The 19580-nt window shown below is 47.6% G+C and overlaps 1 protein-coding gene across 2 annotated transcripts in view; it reads left to right on the top strand.

Annotated features, from left to right (window-relative positions):
* Positions 1–19580, top strand: part of PRP4K (pre-mRNA processing factor kinase PRP4K) — a 390098-nt gene that overhangs the window by 324063 nt on the left and 46455 nt on the right. For both annotated transcript variants that reach the window (XR_015309884.1, XR_015309883.1), the window contains exon 19: positions 15947–16025. The gene's annotated coding sequence lies outside the window, so the exon portion shown is untranslated. The remainder of the gene's footprint in view (positions 1–15946; positions 16026–19580) is intronic.

Here is a 19580-nt window from a genome sequence, read left to right as displayed (position 1 = left end):
AGGAGGAAGTTACGGCCCTCTTGGCCAAGGGGGCCATCGAGCGCGTTCCTGGGCCAGAAGTAGGACGTGGTTGCTATTCCCACTACTTTCTGGTACCCAAGAAGGACAAAGGGGGCCTACGTCCTATCTTGGATCTCAGGAACGTCAACGGCTTCCTCCGGAAGGAGAAGTTCAAGATGTTGACTTTGGCTCAGGTCTTGGCTGCTCTAGACCCGCAAGACTGGATGGTAGTGTTGGACTTGCAGGATGCGTATTTTCACATCCCTGTCCTTGCGGCCCACCGGCGTTACCTGCGGTTCACGGTAGGCCAGGAGCACTTTCAGTTTATCGTGCTCCCCTTCGGCCTTACCAGCGCCCCACGGGTGTTCACAAAGGTGTTGGCGGTGGTCGCAGCCCATCTGCGCAGGTTAGGGGTTTCAGTCTTCCCCTACCTAGACGACTGGTTGTTGAAGGCGGGCTCGCCCCAGACAGTCGTCCACCACCTCCAGATGACGGCAGACCTCTTGCACGGCTTGGGGTTCTCCATCAATGTGCCGAAATCACACCTGTGTCCCTCTCAAAAGCTCCTTTTCATCGGAGCGGTTCTGGACTCTGCGCAGTTCCGGGTTTATCCTCCGGAACGGCGGGTCCGGGATATTCAGGCTTTGATTCCCATCTTTCAGCCGCTATCCCGGGTTTCGGTCAGGTTGACGCTGCGGCTGCTGGGGCTGATGGCTTCCTGCATCCTTCTGGTGCATCACGCCCGGTGGCGGATGCGGGCTCTGCAGTGGGACCTGAAGTTTCGGTGGGCCCAGCATCAGGGCAACTTGTCCGACCACGTCTTGATCTCGGAGGGCACTGCGAGACAATTGCAGTGGTGGCTTACGGACCGCGATTGGGTCAGAGGCAGATCCCTCTCCCTTCCCCAACCGGAGCACGTTGTTGTGACGGACGCGTCCCTCCAGGGTTGGGGAGGCCACTTGGGAGAGGCGGAGATCAGAGGCATCTGGTCTCCGGCGGAGTCCCGGCTCCATATCAACCTGTTGGAGCTGCGGGCGATTCGTCTAGCACTGAAGGCATTCCTCCCCTTTGTCAACGGGAGTGTAGTGCAGGTGTTCACAGACAACACCACCGCCATGTGGTACTGCAACAAACAAGGCGGGGTGGGGTTGTGGACCCTTTGCCAGGAGGCTCTGCGCCTCTGGCAGTGGCTGGAACGTCAGGGGGTGACTGACGGTTCAACACCTGACAGGTTCTCTGAACGCCAGGGCGGACGAACTCAGCCATCGGTGCTCGATGGATCACGAATGGCGTCTGAACTCGGACGTGGCGCAAGGCCTCTTTCAGAAATGGGGAGAGCCTTGGTTAGATCTATTCGCCACAGAAGAGAACGCGCAATGTCATCAGTTCTGCGCGTTGTAGTTTCCAAGACGGCACTCGCACGGCGACGCCTTTCGGCGCGAGTGGAGTTGCGGTCTGTTATACGCCTTTCCGCCTATACCACTTCTGCCCAGAGTGCTGAAGAAGATCAGGCGCGACCGGGCCCAAGTTATCCTTGTGGCTCCGGACTGGGCTCGAAGGTACTGGTATCCCGAGCTACTCAGCATGTCGGTCGGTCCCCTGATCCGCCTGCCCCTTCAGGAGGACCTTCTGTCGCAGCAGCAGGGGACGGTCCTCCACCCGAACCTGTCCAGTCTCCACCTCCATGCTTGGAGATTGAGCGGCGGCAGTTGAGGCCATTTGACTTGCCTCCTGAAGTCTGTGATGTAATTCTGGCAGCCAGGCGTCCCTCCACAAAGTCGGTATACGCCTGTCGGTGGAACAGATTTGTGGCATGGTGCACAGCAAAGGCTGTGGATCCTCTTTCTGCCCCTCTTTCCGAGGTTCTTCTGTTTCTTCTCTCTCTTGCCCAGCAGGGCTCTGCTCTGGGCACTATCAAGGGCTACCTTTCGGCCCTTTCAGCCATTCTAAGGCTTCCTGATCAGCCTTCTTTGTTCAAGTCCCCGATTGTAACGAGATTCTTGAAGGGCATCACACACATGTATCCACCTGTTCCGTTTGTGATGCCTCAGTGGGACTTGAACCTGGTTCTTACCTTTCTGATGTGTGCTCCCTTTGAGCCCCTTCATTCTTGTCCTCTTCGTCTCCTGACTTTGAAGACGGCTTTCCTGGTTGCCATCACCTCTGCCAGGAGAGTCAGTGAGCTCCAGGCTCTGTCCAACCTCCTTTCTTGTCCATCCATCCTGACAAGGTGGTTCTGAGGACTAGACCTTCTTTCCTGCCCAAAGTAGGTTCTGCTTTCCACATCGGGCAGTCCATCACCCTCCCTTCCTTCTTCCCGCCTCCGCATCCTTCAAAGGATGAAGAGCGGCTCCATCGTCTGGACCCAAAACGTGCGCTTTCATTTTACATGGATCGCACACGCCAGTTCCGGGTGGATGACCAACTGTTTGTTGGCTACGTGGGTGCGAAGAAGGGAAGGTCGGTCTGTAAACGGACCATCTCTTGATGGGTCGTTCTCTGCATCAAAGCGTGCTACTCTTTGGCTCGGAAGGAGCCTCCTGTTGGGCTGAGGGCCCATTCCACTCGGGCCACGGCGGCTACTACTGCCCTGGGCCGGGGAGTCCCCTTGCAGGACATTTGCCAAGCGGCTACGTGGGCCTCGCTGCACACCTTTGCGAGGCACTACTGCCTGGACAGTCAAGTCCGGAGGGATGGCTTCTTTGGCCGTTCAGTCCTCCAGGACTTTCTGGTGTAGTATTGTATTGGTTCGCAGACCCACCACCGGGGTTGGTATTGCTGGGGTATCTATTCTAAGATAAGGAATCTAACACTAACGTGTTTCTTTCAGATGAACAAGTTACTTACCTTCGGTAACGATATATCTGTAAGAAACATTAGTTAGTGTTAGATTCCTTACCGAACCCACCCATCCTCCCCGTTCTGCGAACTGATACCTAGGGTTAAGGACATCCCTTTCAGGGCCCTAGTTTCAAATGGCACCAGTGTTGGTTCTCTCATGGCTCTGCGTCTTCTGGCGCGGAAAAGCTGTGTACAAAGAACTGACGTCCGCGCGCGGAGGCGGCGTCTATGTACTCCAGCGACGTCATCACGGCGCACGACGCCGACGACGGACGAGGAGCCGCAGGGGACGCCTGCAGACGACGCCTACCGACGCGCAAGGGTACTGCTACGCAAAAGTTTCCGGATCCAGACTGACGCCTGGGGATATTCTAAGGTAAGGAATCTAACACTAACTAATGTTTCTTACAGATATATCGTTACCGAAGGTAAGTAACTTGTTCACCGGGTGTACCGGTGTTGTCATATTTCTCCCTCTACGAGGGTGGAATCATACCTCCCACACCAGTTACTGGTGTGGAGGTATGATTTCAAGGTGGTAAGCGCCCACTTTTTGCAGAATTGCTGATGTGCTTTGACTGAGTGTGCCCTGGGCTCCTGCCAATCAGGTACCCAGGGCCTGTGTTACTTCCCTAAAACTACATTGAAGCCTAAACCCAATTGGCATCTCCGGCCACATGTCAGCCCCTGGTAAATGGTACCCTGGTTACCCAGGGCACTGTGACCAGAGAAGGCCCCTAAGGGCTGCAGCACTTATTGTGCCACCCTTAGAGGCCCTGTGCCCTGACACACACACTCTGCCTTGGCAGGCTGCGTGTCTTGGTGCAGAACAAAACAAAGAGTCGACATGGCACACATCCCTGTGTGCCATGCCTACAAAACACTGCCCTGGCATACATTAGTCATCCCTCTAGCTGGGTGCCCTATGCCAGTGGTGGAGTGCAGAGCTAACAAGAGGACGACGCCCACTGACTTGGTCCCAGCCCTACAAGCCTGTCTCCCCTCGAACCTGCTCCTGCGAAATCCCAGCATGTCCAGCGGCCAGCAACCTCACAAACCTCGGAGGACCTGCCTGCATTCACTTCCCAAGCTGCTTCTGCCGTGAACACCGCACTTGTTTGAACTGCAGCTTCTGGTGCCAACCAGAAACCGCAAATCCAGCACACTCTGCACCCGCCGAGCCCAGCCCATGTTTGAGTGAACACACACTACAAGGAGGTCCGGCGACCCCTGACCTGCCTCAAGCCTCCAGACTACGCCTGCAGCCTCAATCCAGAGGGCCCCACCTACCGCGACCAGAACGGGTAAGAAAATCCGACGTCCAAATGCACCCCTGCACCCAACGCCCCACGTCCTTGTGCGCCCAACCCAGCGGTGCTTAACTATCCCTCTACATCCCAACTTCCCCCTCGAAGTGGTGGTCACTCCTGGAAGATCCTCGTCCCCTAGCCTGCAGTGTTTCTTTGTCCCGGAGACTTCCCATTGAAATCAACAGATCACCCGACCCCAAAACAGCACCATGCAACCGGCTGCCCTAGCGCCGCTGAGGGTGCTACTTTGGTGCTAACTTGGTCCCCAACATACCTTGAGCTTAACCCTAGGAGCTTTGCTCCCACAATCCTGTGGCCTGCTTGCCAGCCGCCACCAACCGGAGTCCCCCTATCCCAATTGGATAACATTGGGTCTCAACGCTCTGCACCCGGCCGCCCGAGTGCCGCTGAGGGTGCAACAACACTCCCCTGAGTCGAACCCCAGAACCATAACTCAATAGACCGATTACCTTGAAACCGATAACTACTTTTTCCTCATTGGATAACTTTGACACTTTTTCTTCCAAAAAGTTTCTTGGTGCCGACTTTTGAAAACTGCAAATATTCCTTAACCCTTTCCGTGCTCGTGACGGAACCGTTCCGTCACGAGCCTTGGGTGGGCTGTGCTGGTGACAGAACGGTTCCGTCACGGCCCACTCGCCGCGCCTGCGCGGCGCGAATTCCGCGCCTGCGCTGACGTTCTAAAGAGCGGGCGGGGCCGTGACGGAACCGTTCCGTCACAAGCACAGCCCACCTGAGGGCCGTGACGGAGCGGTTCCGACATGAGTACGGGAGCGCCGCGCGACCCCGCCTCCCCCTTAGCGCTGCAGCGTAATAGCCGCCGCAGCTAAGGGGTTAAAAATCAGCCGAATAACCAAAACGCATTTTCTCAACTGTTTTCAGGAAATGTCCCAGTGCTGACTCCAGGATCCAGCACTGAGTAAGAAAAAGTAACGATAACCTAACTTACCTGCTAAGTGAATTTCCTCCCATAGGATAACATTGGTGATTCTATGTGAAAAAGTTTCTAAGTGTCAACTTTTGAAATACAATAATATTCCTAAAAAATCGTACCTTTAACCAAAACTCATTTACTCACCTGTTTTCAGGAAATGTCCCAGGACTGAATTCAGGATTCAGTCCTGTGTTAGCAAAAGTAATCTGAAAAGTAATTAACTGCATTTTACTTAAAAAGCCCATTCAATTGAATGTACTATACCTGCAATGTGTTGCAAACTGTTTTCTTAATACTGTAATCAAAACCAGTACAAGTTATACAGCTATTTTGATCTGTGTTCATACAATTAATTTACTACAGAGAAGTATTTTTATGCTTAACTGCACCAGACTTGCTTGGTTCTAGAAATAAAACAGTATATTTTTGTATTCAAAACAATTGGCCTAGAGTTCAGTTCTTGAGTGTGTGAGATCATTTGCTGACTGAGTGTGTACATCAACTGCTTTACACTGTTCTCCGATACTGCCTTACTGATCGACCAAGCTACCACTTTAGAGAGTATGGTTCTATCTAACTTTAGCCTCTGCCAAACTTCTGAAGACCCTTGAACTCTATACACACTGTTCCTCACTTTGGTGCAGTATATATAGAGCCAGTTTCTTACAGGGTACCCCAGAATCCAATCTGGAGTGTACCTAAAGTACACACAATTAATTTAGAGGAGAAAGCAGCTAGGCTGGGATCCCGGATAGCAAGATCCCACCCAGACTTAGTCGAAAACAGTGAAACATCAGCAAAAAGTGGGGGTAACTGTAAGAAGCAGACCCTACTCTCCTACCCAGTCGAATTTGAGTAACTGGACAATCAGGACACATCTTCTTGGAGGTTCTGTGTGTTCAACTGCTTTGTAGTTTATCATTGAGTTTAAAAAAAAGTCACTGTAATATAGGACCGTACCTCCATAAGCAGATTTCTCTACCTGTTGAGATTCATAGAGAGCGATACATCTGGTTTCATAAAATAGGTTGACCCTAGTATGAGTCTTAGATGGAGATGGGGGCACCCTAGAGGACGTTCCTCAAGGCTGGCATCAAACTGCCTTCATTTTAATTGTTTTATGTATTGGTATTATAAAGCGTGCAGGTGTTCTTTGGCATCGGGCACTGAAGACAATGGCAACATCCCAAATCAAAGCTGAAAAATCAGGTATTTAATTCTTTCCTGAACTTCAGATAGCATGTCATTTCACTAAGAGCAAATGGAAGCGAGTCTCAGATCATGGAAACTTTGCAAGAGAAGGTCCAGCCACCTTGGCAAACCTTTGATAGACACTAACTGCAGATTGCTCACCTTTCATGTACTCTCTAGGTGCTAAATTGGATTCTGAAACTTTTCATAGATGTACTCCTTTGCGCTGCTAGGTGGTGCTGTGTGTCACCTTGTGGACTTCGTTCTGCCTCCTCGAGTGATAGGGTAGAGCTGCATATAAGCACCACCACTGTTCGCCAATGTTGGTGCATTTCTTGCAGTTCCTTTACATGCGAATCAGGATCTTCGCTCCCTTTGTCTTCAGTGACAATTAAGTACTATATTTAAGGGAACAATGCCCCTTCCTTAAATGACAGGTTTCAAACTATGCGCTACTGCAGAAAACAGTGACGGACTAGCATGCGGTGTGTATTTGGCTCAGAGCACAATTCCAAGTTGTGCAATGCTTGCACTCTCATGCACCTGAAGGCAACTTGGGACCAGGAAGCAAAGCAATATGTTGACGACCACATGGAAAAATCACAGTCTCAATCACAGTCAAAATCTTAGAGGAAACACAAGAAAACGAAGCCTTTTTCTATCAAAGGAGAAGTTAAGAGGGTGTCAAAGTTACACTCTTATTTCGCTCCCCATCTCCAATTAAGGTGCAGATTCCACAGTTGATCTTAATGTGTCCTGGGCCATCAGTAGCTCAGCAGCAGGGCAATTGTAGGAAAGTTCCCCTTTTTGTCATGGTCACCCCTACTTTTTGCCACTGGTGGTAATGTTTTCAACTGATGTGCACTGGGTCCATGCCAACCAGGTCCCAGGGCCAGTGCTCTTTCCCTAAATATTGTGTTACAATTGGCACACACTTTATCACCCCTGTAGGTCGCTAGTAAATGGTACTACTGGTACCTAGAGCATGGGTACTAAAGAGGGTCCCTAAGAACTGCAGTATGTATTTTGGCACCCTAAGGAACCCCCAAATTGCATGCAGCCTCCCATTGCAGGCTGCGATACCTGGTGCAAACCAAAAGTGGAAAAAAGACATGGCACACTCACTGTGTGCAATGCCAAGGTCACTACGTATAATATATGTAATCACCACTACAGCTGGCCTTTTAGCCATTATATAATTATATTACATGTGAGGAAATATCTGTATGAGCAGCTATGCCCCTGTGCTGTCTAGTTCAGTTACTAGATGGGACAAGTGAAAATGGAAGCCTAAAGAATATGTACTTGGCACTGGTCATTACAGGTTTCCCAGCTACATGATGGCTTCACTGAAACCTATGGTGTTCGGTTTCAAACACATTGTCTTAATAAATCTGTACTGTTGCCAGTGCTAGATTTATTATAACATGCACCCAGAGGACACCTTGGAGGAGCCTCCTGAAAAACCTACCAGTATATAGTGTGCTGGGTGATTGGTACCATCCAGCCTGCCACCATAGACAGGTTTCTGATCCCCTGAAGGCGTGAACCTGTGCTCTCTGAGGTCAGAAACAGTGCTTGCTGCGGAGAAAGGTGTTCACACCTATTCCAGCTCGATGGCTAGTGATTTAGCATATTAAAGCCAGGGGCTTCAAAGCCCCAGCTGCCTTTGGTATGCGACCCCAGCTTCCTCCAGACCTGAGAGATGCCACCCCTTCCCTGAGGCCCATGTGGCACCAGGACAGGCAGGAAATAAGCTATGCAAGTAGGCGTGTTGCATCACCAGGCTAGTCACACCCTTAAGGTGGGCTACCTGATGTGCTCCACAATAGAAGGGTTCCGCCATCTTAATTTTGGTGGAATTAGGAGCTCTGGTACAGATTATGCCCACTCACCACAGGAAGTGGTCGTATATGGGCTGTAGTGACCCCAGGGGTAAGTTGCCCATTGGCTACTACCCTTCACTCCCCTAAATTTAGTACACCAGGAAGTCAGATTAGTCTGCCTGAAAGAAGATGACGGACAAAGAAGAGCTGTAGATGTCAGAAATGTGGACCAGCACCTAACATGGTGCAAAACCCTGCATGGCCGCTGCTATCCCAACAATCGCTGACACCGACTCATTCACATGCGGAATGGCTTCCCCAAACCCTTGGAGGTCTGTCCAGCACTTCATCGACCCAGCAACATCTCCCTTGAAGTGGAGGAGCCACTTCCCTGCACCAGCAGACACTGACTGCATCTGCCTGGTACAGCATTCTGTTGATCCCCAGGCCCACCGTGGGAGCAGCGCCTCAAAGAGAGGCATTCATTGCTTCAGGAGTTCATATCTATCTTGTTGCCAAGTTTGGCGACTCCAGGAGCCGCCCAGCACCAATACCCAAGGTACTGGAGCCTGTTCCAAGGAGCAAGGCTTGTTTGTGTTCAGTCGGAACAACACACCCACCAAAACTTACCTGTACCTCAAGGGACTTGAAGAGAGGGCAGCTCCACATGGAGAGTGGCCCTGCTGCGTTTCTTTTCCCTCTTCTGCAGGTACACCAAGAACCGGGAGTCTCTAATTTATCGTCCTGCTGGACAAAACACCTCTTCACCAGAGCTCCCAAGCACGGGCTCACGTAAACCAGCGGTGTCTGTGGTCCTGAGACCCTCAAGAGCCGAGGCTTCCCTTGGGTTCTGCAGTACTGGGCCTTCAGTCCCCCCCTGCAGCTTCTTTCTTACAGGTACTTTTCCCATTGACTGAAGCATGTAGCATTCGAGGCTGCCACCAGGAAAGCACCTCTGCACACGTACACCCCCGGGCACTCTTGCTGCTGTCTTGGACCATGGCCCCTACTTGCCTTTAGTCCAGAAGAACAGTTCTGTAAGTCATCTGTAGGTGTACCTATGCAGTGTATGTTTCTCCCTTAGGATAACATTAACACATTCATGACTCGTGCCTCATATCTGACAGCTGTAAGTTTCTACTATTTTTACGGTAAAAATTGATAACTTCTAAAGTCCTTACCTGATTCCTAATCTTGGTGTCAAAAAGTACCCAAAAATCTGATATTTTTCTAAATTGCTCTCGAGTTTCTTCTTGAGTGTGTCTCATTCATTGAATCTGTGTCTACAGCAAAAGCTTAACACTACCCTCGGATAAGCCTTAACTGCTTGCCCACACTTTAGGAAGCTGTCTAAATTGTTAAAAGAAAACATTTTACTCCACAAGATTTCACATGGTGTTACCTATTTCAATCCAGACTTCTGTTTTTAAGTGTGTTCATTGTGTATAAATTGTGTGAATATTCTGTGTGACTTTATTGTTAACGTGTCATGACTGTAACCAAGACTTACTTCCGAAAGGAGTATGTGCAAACGGAAACGGGATAAAAATGTTTAATAATCTATTTCCTCCTCTGCAGCCATAAATAACTGTGCTTTTGTGCTGAGGAAAAAATGCGTGTACACTTTCCTTTACCAAACAGCAAGCCAGGCTATGCAGTTTTGTTGACTCGCCTGGTGACGTAGTGCCCAGACTCTAGCGCCCACACTCTAGCACCACCACTCTACCCGCCCACCACTCTACCCTCCAACTCCACCCTCAAAATCCACCATCCAAATCCACCATCCAAGCACTACTACACCCTCCAAATACACCCTCTAACTCCACCATCCAACTACACGCTCCAACTCAACACTCCAAATCCACACTCCAACTCCTTCCTCCAACTACAAATCCACCCTCCAAAAACACCATCCAACTCCACCCTCCAACTCCAACATCCAAATACACCCTACAAATCCACCCTACAACTACAACTCCAGCCTCCAAAACCACCCTCCAAATCCACCCGCAAACTACAACTACGGACTCCAACTCCACCCTACAATTCCACCCTACAACTCCAACTCCAACCTCCAACACCACCCTCCGCCTCCACCCTCCGACTCCACCCTCCAATTACACCATCCAAATCAAAATCCTACATCCAAATCCACCCTCCAAAATCCACCCTCCAAATCCACCCTCCAACTCCACCCTCCAACTCCACCCTCCAACTCAAGCTCCACCCTCCAAATCATCTCTCCAACACAACCCCTCAATGCCACAGCACCACTCAATGCCACAGCACCACTCAATGCCACAGCACCACTCAGCGCACAGCATCCCTCAACACCACAGCATTACTCAATGCCACAGCATCACTCAACGCAACAGCATCACTCAGCGTCACAAAATCATTCAGCACCACTGAATGCCACAGCACCACTCAATGCCACAGCACCACTCGATGCCACAGCACCACTCAATGCCACAGCACCACTCGATGCCACAGCACCACTCGATGCCACAGCACCACTCGATGCCACAGCACCACTCAATGCCACAGCACCACTCAATGCCACAGCACCACTCAATGCCACAGCACCACTCAATGCCACAGCATCACTCAACGCCACAGCATCACTCAACGCACCAGCATCACTCAACGCACCAGCATCCCTCAGTACCACTCAAATCCACAGCACCACTCAACGCCACAGCACCCCACAACGCCACAGCACCCCACAACGCCACAGCACCACTCAATGCCACAGCACCACTCAATGCCACAGCACCACTCAATGCCACAGCACCACTCAATGCCACAGCACCACTCAATGCCACAGCACCACTCAACGCCACAGCACCACTCAGCGCACAGCATCCCTCAACACCACAGCATCAATCAACGTCACAGCATTACTCAACATCACTCCATGCCACAGCATCACTCCATGCCACAGCATCACTCCATGCCACAGCATCACTCCATGCCACAGCATCACTCCATGCCACAGCATCACTCCATGCCACAGCACCACTCCATGCCACAGCACCACTCCATGCCACAGCACCACTCCATGCCACAGCACCACTCCATGCCACAGCACCACTCCATGCCACAGCACAACTCCACGCCACAGCACCACTGAATGCCACAGCATCACTCAGCGCCACTGAATGCCACAGCATCACTCAGCGCCACTGAATGCCACAGCATCACTCAGCGCCACTGAATGCCACAGCATCACTCAGCGCCACTGAATGCCACAGCATCACTCAGCGCCACTGAAGGCCACAGCATCACTCAGCACCACTGAAGGCTACAGCATCACTCAGCACCACTGAAGGCCACAGCATCACTCTGTGCAACCATTCAACAACAACTGGTTCTAATATGTTCTCTCAATGTTTCAAGATTTATTACAAATGTCACAAAAAGGTGTTAATATTTCACTTCTGTTCTTGGATTTTCATCACAATAAAATATACTGAACATAATCTTCCCAAAAGTTATTTACAAAAGTTTTAAGCTATTGCCATTATAAATTACAATAACTTTTATTTAAGTATAAATTATTTAAAAAAAATAAAAGAAATTGTTATTTGTAATATTAATACATCCAAGCCATGTAAATACAACACATATTGCATTACAAATGCTATAGGTGTCACATTTGCGAAAGTTAACACTATTGGCATTGTAAATGACAAAGCTATTAATTTCGCTATTATCAAACCCAACACATGAATAAAAAATTTATCATTTACAATACCAATACCTCAACTTTCCTAATGCGAGACCTATTGCATTGCAAATGCTTGTTTTAAATCTGACCTCTTGGAACCAATAATAACAAACTACTCTCAGTTATTTGCTTGACAAGTCTGCCATCTAGTGACCAACTGGGAAAGTGTTTTGCTTATTTCTTTTATACATAGATTTCTACATTGGCTAATCTGCAAACTGTTTCCATACATTTTTTTCTTAGCAGTTTCTCTTCTTTTAACTGCATACTTTAATTGACTTTGCAATACTTTTCTCGTCACCTTACAAATCAAGTGAACATTCTTTTCGACATGTCTGCAACTAGCATGAGTCAACCGCCTCCTTTTCTCTGTGAAAAAGGTGAACCGCTTTTACCCTGGAAAAGATGGAAATTGTTATTCGATTCTTATCTAGTTGCAATAGGTGGTGAGAAATTCTCAGCTTACAGAAAACAAGCAATTCTACTCCACAACCTAGAGATTGAAGGACGTAATATTTATGAAAGCATTGACGTAATTCCTATTGGTGAAGGTAGTGTTGACCTTTCGGATGTGTTTGATATATCCATGAAAATGTTAGAAAAATATTTTGGACCTCATAAAAATGTTGTTTTAGAAAGACTACAATATTGCATGAGAGTCCAAGAACACAATGAAAAAGTTGGCAACTATGTAGCATCTCTCAAAACCCTTGCTCGTACTTGCGAATTTGGTGATTTAACTGACTCATTAATTAGTGACCAGCTTGTTAGATGTACTAACAGCTCCAGAGTGCAAAAAAAACTTCTTTAAAAAAATCCATCGCTTGAAGAAGCTGTAGCTATTGTCGAAGGAATGGAGAACACCTCTGGTTGGGTCAAAGAAATGAAAGCTCAAAAAAACAATTCTGATGATACTCCTACACCTAGTAGCATTCATGAAGTGACTCAAAAAAAAACAGGTCCCAGTCGTCCTCAAGAATTTGTAGATAACATCTACAATGTTGTCCGCGGTCCTATACCCAAGACACATTCAGACTTTTCGAAAATGAAATGTTACAGATGTGGTAGTAACAATCATTCATACAATTATCCTCAATATTATGCTAGAAATACCACGTCGTAAATGTGGAATCAAAGGCCATTATGCCTGAGTATGTAAGTCTGGCGGAAGGGTACGCACTGTTGATGTCACGCATGAGAATGTTGGAACAAGTGTTTCAACCAAAACGACTATGTTAAGTGTACGTAATAATGGTGCTGTAGATGCTGAGCATATTCACATGCCAGAATGTGACGTTGTGATTGGGGATAAATTGTTTGTTGTTTTGGCTGATTCGGGTTCCCCATTCACTGTGATTGGAAATTAAATTTGGGATAAGACTTTTCCTGATCTCGAACTTATTCCTTCTGACATTAATCCTGTAAGTTATGGCGGTTCACACATAGATGTAACAGGTTATGACATTTTGAAAATTCTTTTTATAGGAAGAGAGACAATTGGAAAAATGTATGTGGCAAAACTGGGTGTCAACCTCCTACGATGAAGGCACCAAAGAGACTTCGGCATAATTCTGAACCCCAATGGTCGCTGTCCTTCAGAACAAGTCATTTTAGGGGATCACAATTTGTCGTCGAATAAGTTCTCTGACGAGTTTCTCCAAGTTTTCTCTGATAATTTAGGTCTACTTAAAAATTTTGAGCACCGAATTATACTTAAGGAAACGGCTCTGCCTGTAGTACATAAAGTCAGGAAGGTTCCTAATATGATGTTGGAACCTCTTAAGTGTGAACTCAAAAGATTAGTTTCTCACAATATCATTGAGGAAATTGAATCATCAGAATGGTTGGCCCCAGTGGTTTTTGCCCATAAGGATGGAGGGAAGAGTATTAGGATGTGTGTTGACTTGAGAAGCTTAAATAAATGGATATGTGTAGATCGTCAACCACTTCCTAATATCTCTGAATCGATTACCTTACTTGAAGGTGCAAAAGTTTTTAGTGTCTTAGATTTATCTTCAGCGTCCCATCAAGTTCCTCTCCATCCCGATTCCAGACACCTCACATCGTTCGTTACAACACTGAGGGCCTTACGATTTATCAGAATGCCATTCGGATTAGCCTCTGCGGCTGCATGTTTTCAACGGATAATGAAATTAGTTTTGAAAGATGTTCCCAATGTCCTGTTTTTCCAGGATGACATTTTAATTTATGGTAAGGATAATCTTGAACATGACACAACCTTGAGAGGCACACTTCGTAGACTGGCTGACAATGGTTTAACTGTCAATCGTATGAAATGTAAAATAGGTGTATCTTCTGTAGCATATTTGGGTCATGTGAGATCGGTGGAGGGCATTCAACCAAAATTAGACTTAGCGAAAAGTATTGCTGATGCTCCTGCCCCAACAGACAAAGAGCAAGTTAGGTCCTTTCTGGGCCTCGCAGAATTTTATTCTAAATTCATCCAAGGTTTTGCCTCCATTGTTGAACATATCAGTGTTCTAAGAAAAGGAGTACATTTTGTTTGGTCCCCTGAATGTGCTTCTGCTTTCAATATTATCAAACAAACTATTGGGAAAATGCCAACCTTGGGTCATTTTGACTCCAAGAAGAAAACAATTAAGTTTTATTCAGGGGGCATTCCCTTCTTAGTTAGATCTGATCATCGGCCCTTAGTGCAAGTGTTCTCTTCCATGGAAAGTGAAAGACTCAATCCGAGACTGAAGCGTTGGAGTGAAGGTCTTGAAGAGTATAACTTTTCTGTGGAGTACCACCCTGGCACTGCTAACAAGGTGGCAGATTGTTTGTCAAGATTACCTGTTGAGTACACTGAGAATTCTCTTGACAATGATACCATTTGTGTTTCTTGGGTTAAACAGTCGACTATTCCTGAAAGTGAATCGTCCGAAAGTTCAAGGCTTGAAGATCCTTTGTTTCCTACTTTAACACATTTTGTTATTGAAGGTTGGCTGGAGGGGGGGGTTGGGGGGGGGGGGGGGGGGGGGGGACCTGCGAAAGTATGGACTCTGATTTACTTCCCTTTTGGGCAGTCCGGTGTGAACTCACTCCTTTTCATGGACCGCTTATGCGTGGATCTCGGTCCTCCTGAAGGACTGAGACCCAAGCTAATTAGTTTGGCCCATGAAGGACATCTAGGAAATAGTCTTACTAAGTCTCGTTTACGAGAAAGGTATTGGTGGCCAAGAATGGATGGACATGAGTGCCATGAGTATTGCTCTTGTGACAAGTTCCGAGTCATCAATAATCCTCCACTTTCTCCTGTTGATGTTCCCAAGGAACCATGGGTTAAACTGGGTTTAGATCTAATGGGTCCTTTTGAGCTATTAGGCCCTGGAGACAGGTTTGTGATTCTTTAGGTGGATTATTCGTCGAAATGGGTTTCTACCAGGTGTGTCAAGCTCAGTAAGTACAAGGGTGGTGATTGATTTTCTTAAAGATGAATTTGCTGTTGAAGGTGTTCCCAAACACATTGTCACCGACAATGGTCTTCAATTTGTCTCACAGAAAATGCATGAATTTTTCAATGAGTATGGCATAGTGCATCAAAGAACTGCTCTGTATTCGCCTCAAGCCAATGGATTGGCTGAACGCATGAACAGAGTGGTCAAGGCGTGTGTACAGAGAGCTGTTGTGATGAGACTTCCTTTGAAAGGAATTTTGAGAGACACATGGTGGGCTCATCGTACCACTGTTGACTGTGTTTTGCAAAGGTCCCCATTCCAGATATTGTGTGGCAGGGTTACTTCCTCTAAACTCAACCCAAACTGGTTACCCCCTATTGAAAATCCAGTTTTGTGTGAAGAAGAGGTGATAAAATCAAATCGTATCAAGACTCGTATAAACAAAGATTTGATGAAAAAAAAATCCACCAAAGTTGTAAAATGGGAAGTTGGAGAATGGGTACTAGTCAAGAGACCACGCTGGCACAGGAAAGGAGTCACTGATTACATGGGATCTTTTGTTATTGTTGCAGTATACAAAAATGTTGTCACTGTACATAATAGTGGTAAATGGAGTATGTCTCGATTGGTGAAGTTTCAAAGTGATAAATCTTTGTTTCCATCATGTCCAGATATTTCACCTACTTCTGAGGCACTTTCCAATAGAGATTCTCCATCTCACCCTCTTAGAACTCATCGTCTTCCGAAAAGGTATGATGATTATGAGATGTCTTAATTTCTTCACCTAATTTTTTTTTGTGAAGTTATATTTGAATTTGCAATGTTCTGATAGATGTACAACCATTTTATGAATTACCTACACGGTTTCTCTTTGTTCAATTTTTTTCTTCTCTTTTATTGTTTCCTCTGTAAGAGGGATGTGTTGTGATCTTTTGAAATGAGCTGCATGCGCCTGTTTTATTCTATCTCCATGGTAGCATTCTGTTGTACAGTTTGCTTCAGGAGTAACAGCAGGCTGGCAGCAGGAGTTGGTGGTTTATCCTTTAAGCTGAATAAAAAGCTTAAAATCTTACCTCGCAGTGTCATCTTAACAGGACACTCCGAGAATAAATCCAAGACCAATTTAGAAAAATAATGTGTATTTTTATATACATTTTGATTGCAAGAACGTTGTAAGTAAGTACTCTTTAAAATATGGACTTTCGTAGGTAAGTAAAATGTTCACTTAAATGCATCTTCATGCGTAATACTTTCCTATCAAAGAAACAGACCTATACGGCATACAGGTACTTTTAATAGGTTTCCAGGGGTCCCCTTCAGGACTTAAGGTGGTAGAGGGGTTAAGGTCCAAATACCAACAGCAGTTAGAATATACCTGCCCTGGGGCGTCCGGGTGCAAAGAAGGTGGTCAGGTTGGTAGCCTTACACACTACACCAAAGGAGAGAGGGAGACCACCTAAACACAGGCTGCAGAGGGGGACTTGGGAACAATTCCGGGAGCTCCCAATAGGGGGCTCAGGTAGCCAGGTAGCACAGTCTGTTGTTGAGAACCCGGACCATGGTGCTCAGGTGCAGAGGGGTTAGGTCAGCTGAGCTGGTGTGTCATAGGACCTTGCGGTTGTCGGTCTATCTGGTTGAGGGTACAAAAATAAGGACAGCTGGGCCACTTTGTAAGTGGGTCTCTGTGGTGCTGACTTCCCTCAACGGCTTCTTGGTGGTGTTGGAGTCTGAATTGGACTCGAACAAGCTTTGGTTGCTGCATGGTTCCGAAACCCTGGGTATGGGTGCTGTGTGGCTCGGGTTCGTTCGAACATCTTCTCACTTTGTGGGGAGATGGATCTAACCTTCTGGAGCACGGTGACCTCTTCCTGGGCAGCTGCTGTGTCTTTGACTGGGGAGTGGCAGCACAGTATACAGGACTTTGCTGCTTTGGTGCCTGCAGACTGCAGGGGAGTAGCTCCTCCACTCCAAGGGAAATTACTGGCAATTTGCGAAGGACTGGCAGTCTACCAAGGTCCTTGGCAGAGGCTCTGCTGCAGGATGAGTCGGTTTCTTCACAATTGTCGAGACTGGTGCAGGCAAGCAGGGTTTAGCACCGGAAAACAGTCCAAAGCAAGTCTTCAGTACTCTATGTCATGGCTATTCTTTGTCCTGTTTGTCTGGATCTGTTGAATCTTAAGTTCCTGGCTACAGGGGTGCCACCTAAATACTCAATCTAGGGGCATTAAGGGGAGTGACAGGTGGTAACCAATGGGCTACTCACCTTTAGGGTGACTACACCCCCTATACGAGCGCTTGCAGGTGGGTGGAAGCATGGCCCAGTGAATGTAATTCCACCTAAAACCAAGATGGTAGAATTCTATTCCTCGTGTTCACATCAGATAGCCCACCTTAGGCAAGGAACTTGCCTGATACTAATTTTCTCAGCTGTACTGGTGCCAAATGAGTCCGGGGCAGGAGGTGGCATTTCCCCTGGTTGGGGGGAGCCTGGGTCGCATACCAAAGGCAGAATAGTCATATTAGTTTAAGCCCTGTAAGCCAATAAGGGACGCCTATATTTTCTACATAGTGTACCTCATTTTGGTGCACTTCATAAAAAGCCAACTTCCTACAGTCAGGTATTTTAAGGAGGCCATGTAGTGTATATTTAGCACTCTTCCAGCTCCTTCTTGTGTATCTGGTGACCTCAGTCGGACTAGAGGTGATGGGTACTTCCTCGGCACAATCTGAACCCTTTGGAATAGTCACAGGCTCTGCACGACCCTAGTGCAGACTGTTGGTCCTTTCCTCACAGGAGGACCCAGCGGCAGTTCTGTTGTCCAACCCTGATGTGGCTTCGACATGACGCCGAACAAGGCTGTGCTATGAATCCACAAGGCGCAACTGGTCCCCATTCAGTCTCAATCTTATCCTGTGGAGAAGCACTCTGGATTTTTTGTTCAGAATCCAAAGCTTACCACCACCCAATGATGGTGAGGGTAGAGTTGATTGGACCCTTCATTGCATTGTCAGGTTTTACATGGACTTACAAGATTATAGTGGGCTTTCTAACCCCTTTCCTCCCCCCACGCCCCCCCCCCCCCCACACACACACACAAACACACACACCAGATAACCATTTCAATTCACATGTTTGGTCCTTCAGCGGAGCAGAGTGCTTCATATAGAGTCATAATTAAACGGACAGCTGAGACCCTAGACTTTCAAATGCCCTTTGTTGAGGTTAAGATGAACGTCCTTGCAGAAGTTCTTTAGGCGTAGCCAGTGTGGAGCCCTTGCTCCCATTTAGTGAAGCTCTCACTGACACTTTGGTGGACCCTTAATCACAGCCCTGTCCTTGCCCAGCGGTAAATAGGCAGGTGGCCAGGCATCACAACTTGGCACACTTGACTTCCTCACTAAACACCCTACTCTAGAGAATCCAGCTGTTCAAGATTGCAGTAGCAAGGCGAACCCAAATGAATTCCTTGCAACTCCCCTGGAGAGGGAGCCTAGGAGTAATGAGGCATTAAGGAAACTGATTTTCTCTTCTGTCAGGCTAGCATTGAGATCAGTCAATTCAGTTTGTTTATTGGGCTGATATACACTTTTCCTGTGGGACATATACTGGAGTTCTTGCCAGTGGTCCTGTTGGACCTCCAGGCCTCTTCCGCTCAAGCCATTCAGGGTGGGTAAGATGTAGCTAAATATGTGAATTATGCTGGACATCATACAACTGATTTCTCAGCAGTCAGTTGTCACCGGTGTGGTCCTCCACCACCATGCATGAATGCGCTACACAGGATATTCTGAAGGCCTACAGGTATCCCTTATGCATATGATTTTGATTGTTCTCGTCTGTTTTGTGAGAAAGACGATTCTGCCTTAGAACGTTTCATGGAGAGTAGAGCTACAGCACTCTGGCTTTTGGCCTCTGCCAAGCCGTTTACGCTTCACTTTAAGACGCTTCATTGTCACTCTAGGGAACTGACATAGAGGCAGTGCCAGTCCCCCCAGTCTGTGCTTCAATCTCACAAATCCTTTTGAGGTTGGGGGTGTGAATCGGGAACGATTCACACAGGTCATCAAGGGGGCCAGGACTTCCTCTCTCCTTCCCTTCCAAGCCACTGTAGCTTGCCATCATTGACATTCAACAAGCCATGGTGGGAGAAAGGATCTAGCACTTTCTCCCATAGTGGTGGTCCATCAAATTGGACAGATGGGTTCTCCAAATCGTTCAGCGTGGCTGTGCCCTACACTTCTTTTTTTTCCCCGCCTGCATTTTCCTCATACATCTGAGCGGCTCTCAGGGGAGCACCTGTGCAT

Source organism: Lissotriton vulgaris, chromosome 4_1 (assembly GCF_964263255.1).
Source record: "Lissotriton vulgaris chromosome 4_1, aLisVul1.2, whole genome shotgun sequence".
NCBI lineage: Eukaryota > Metazoa > Chordata > Amphibia > Caudata > Salamandridae > Lissotriton > Lissotriton vulgaris.
The sequence above is the reverse complement of the archived record's forward strand: the minus strand, read 5'-3'. Positions and strand labels throughout refer to the sequence as shown.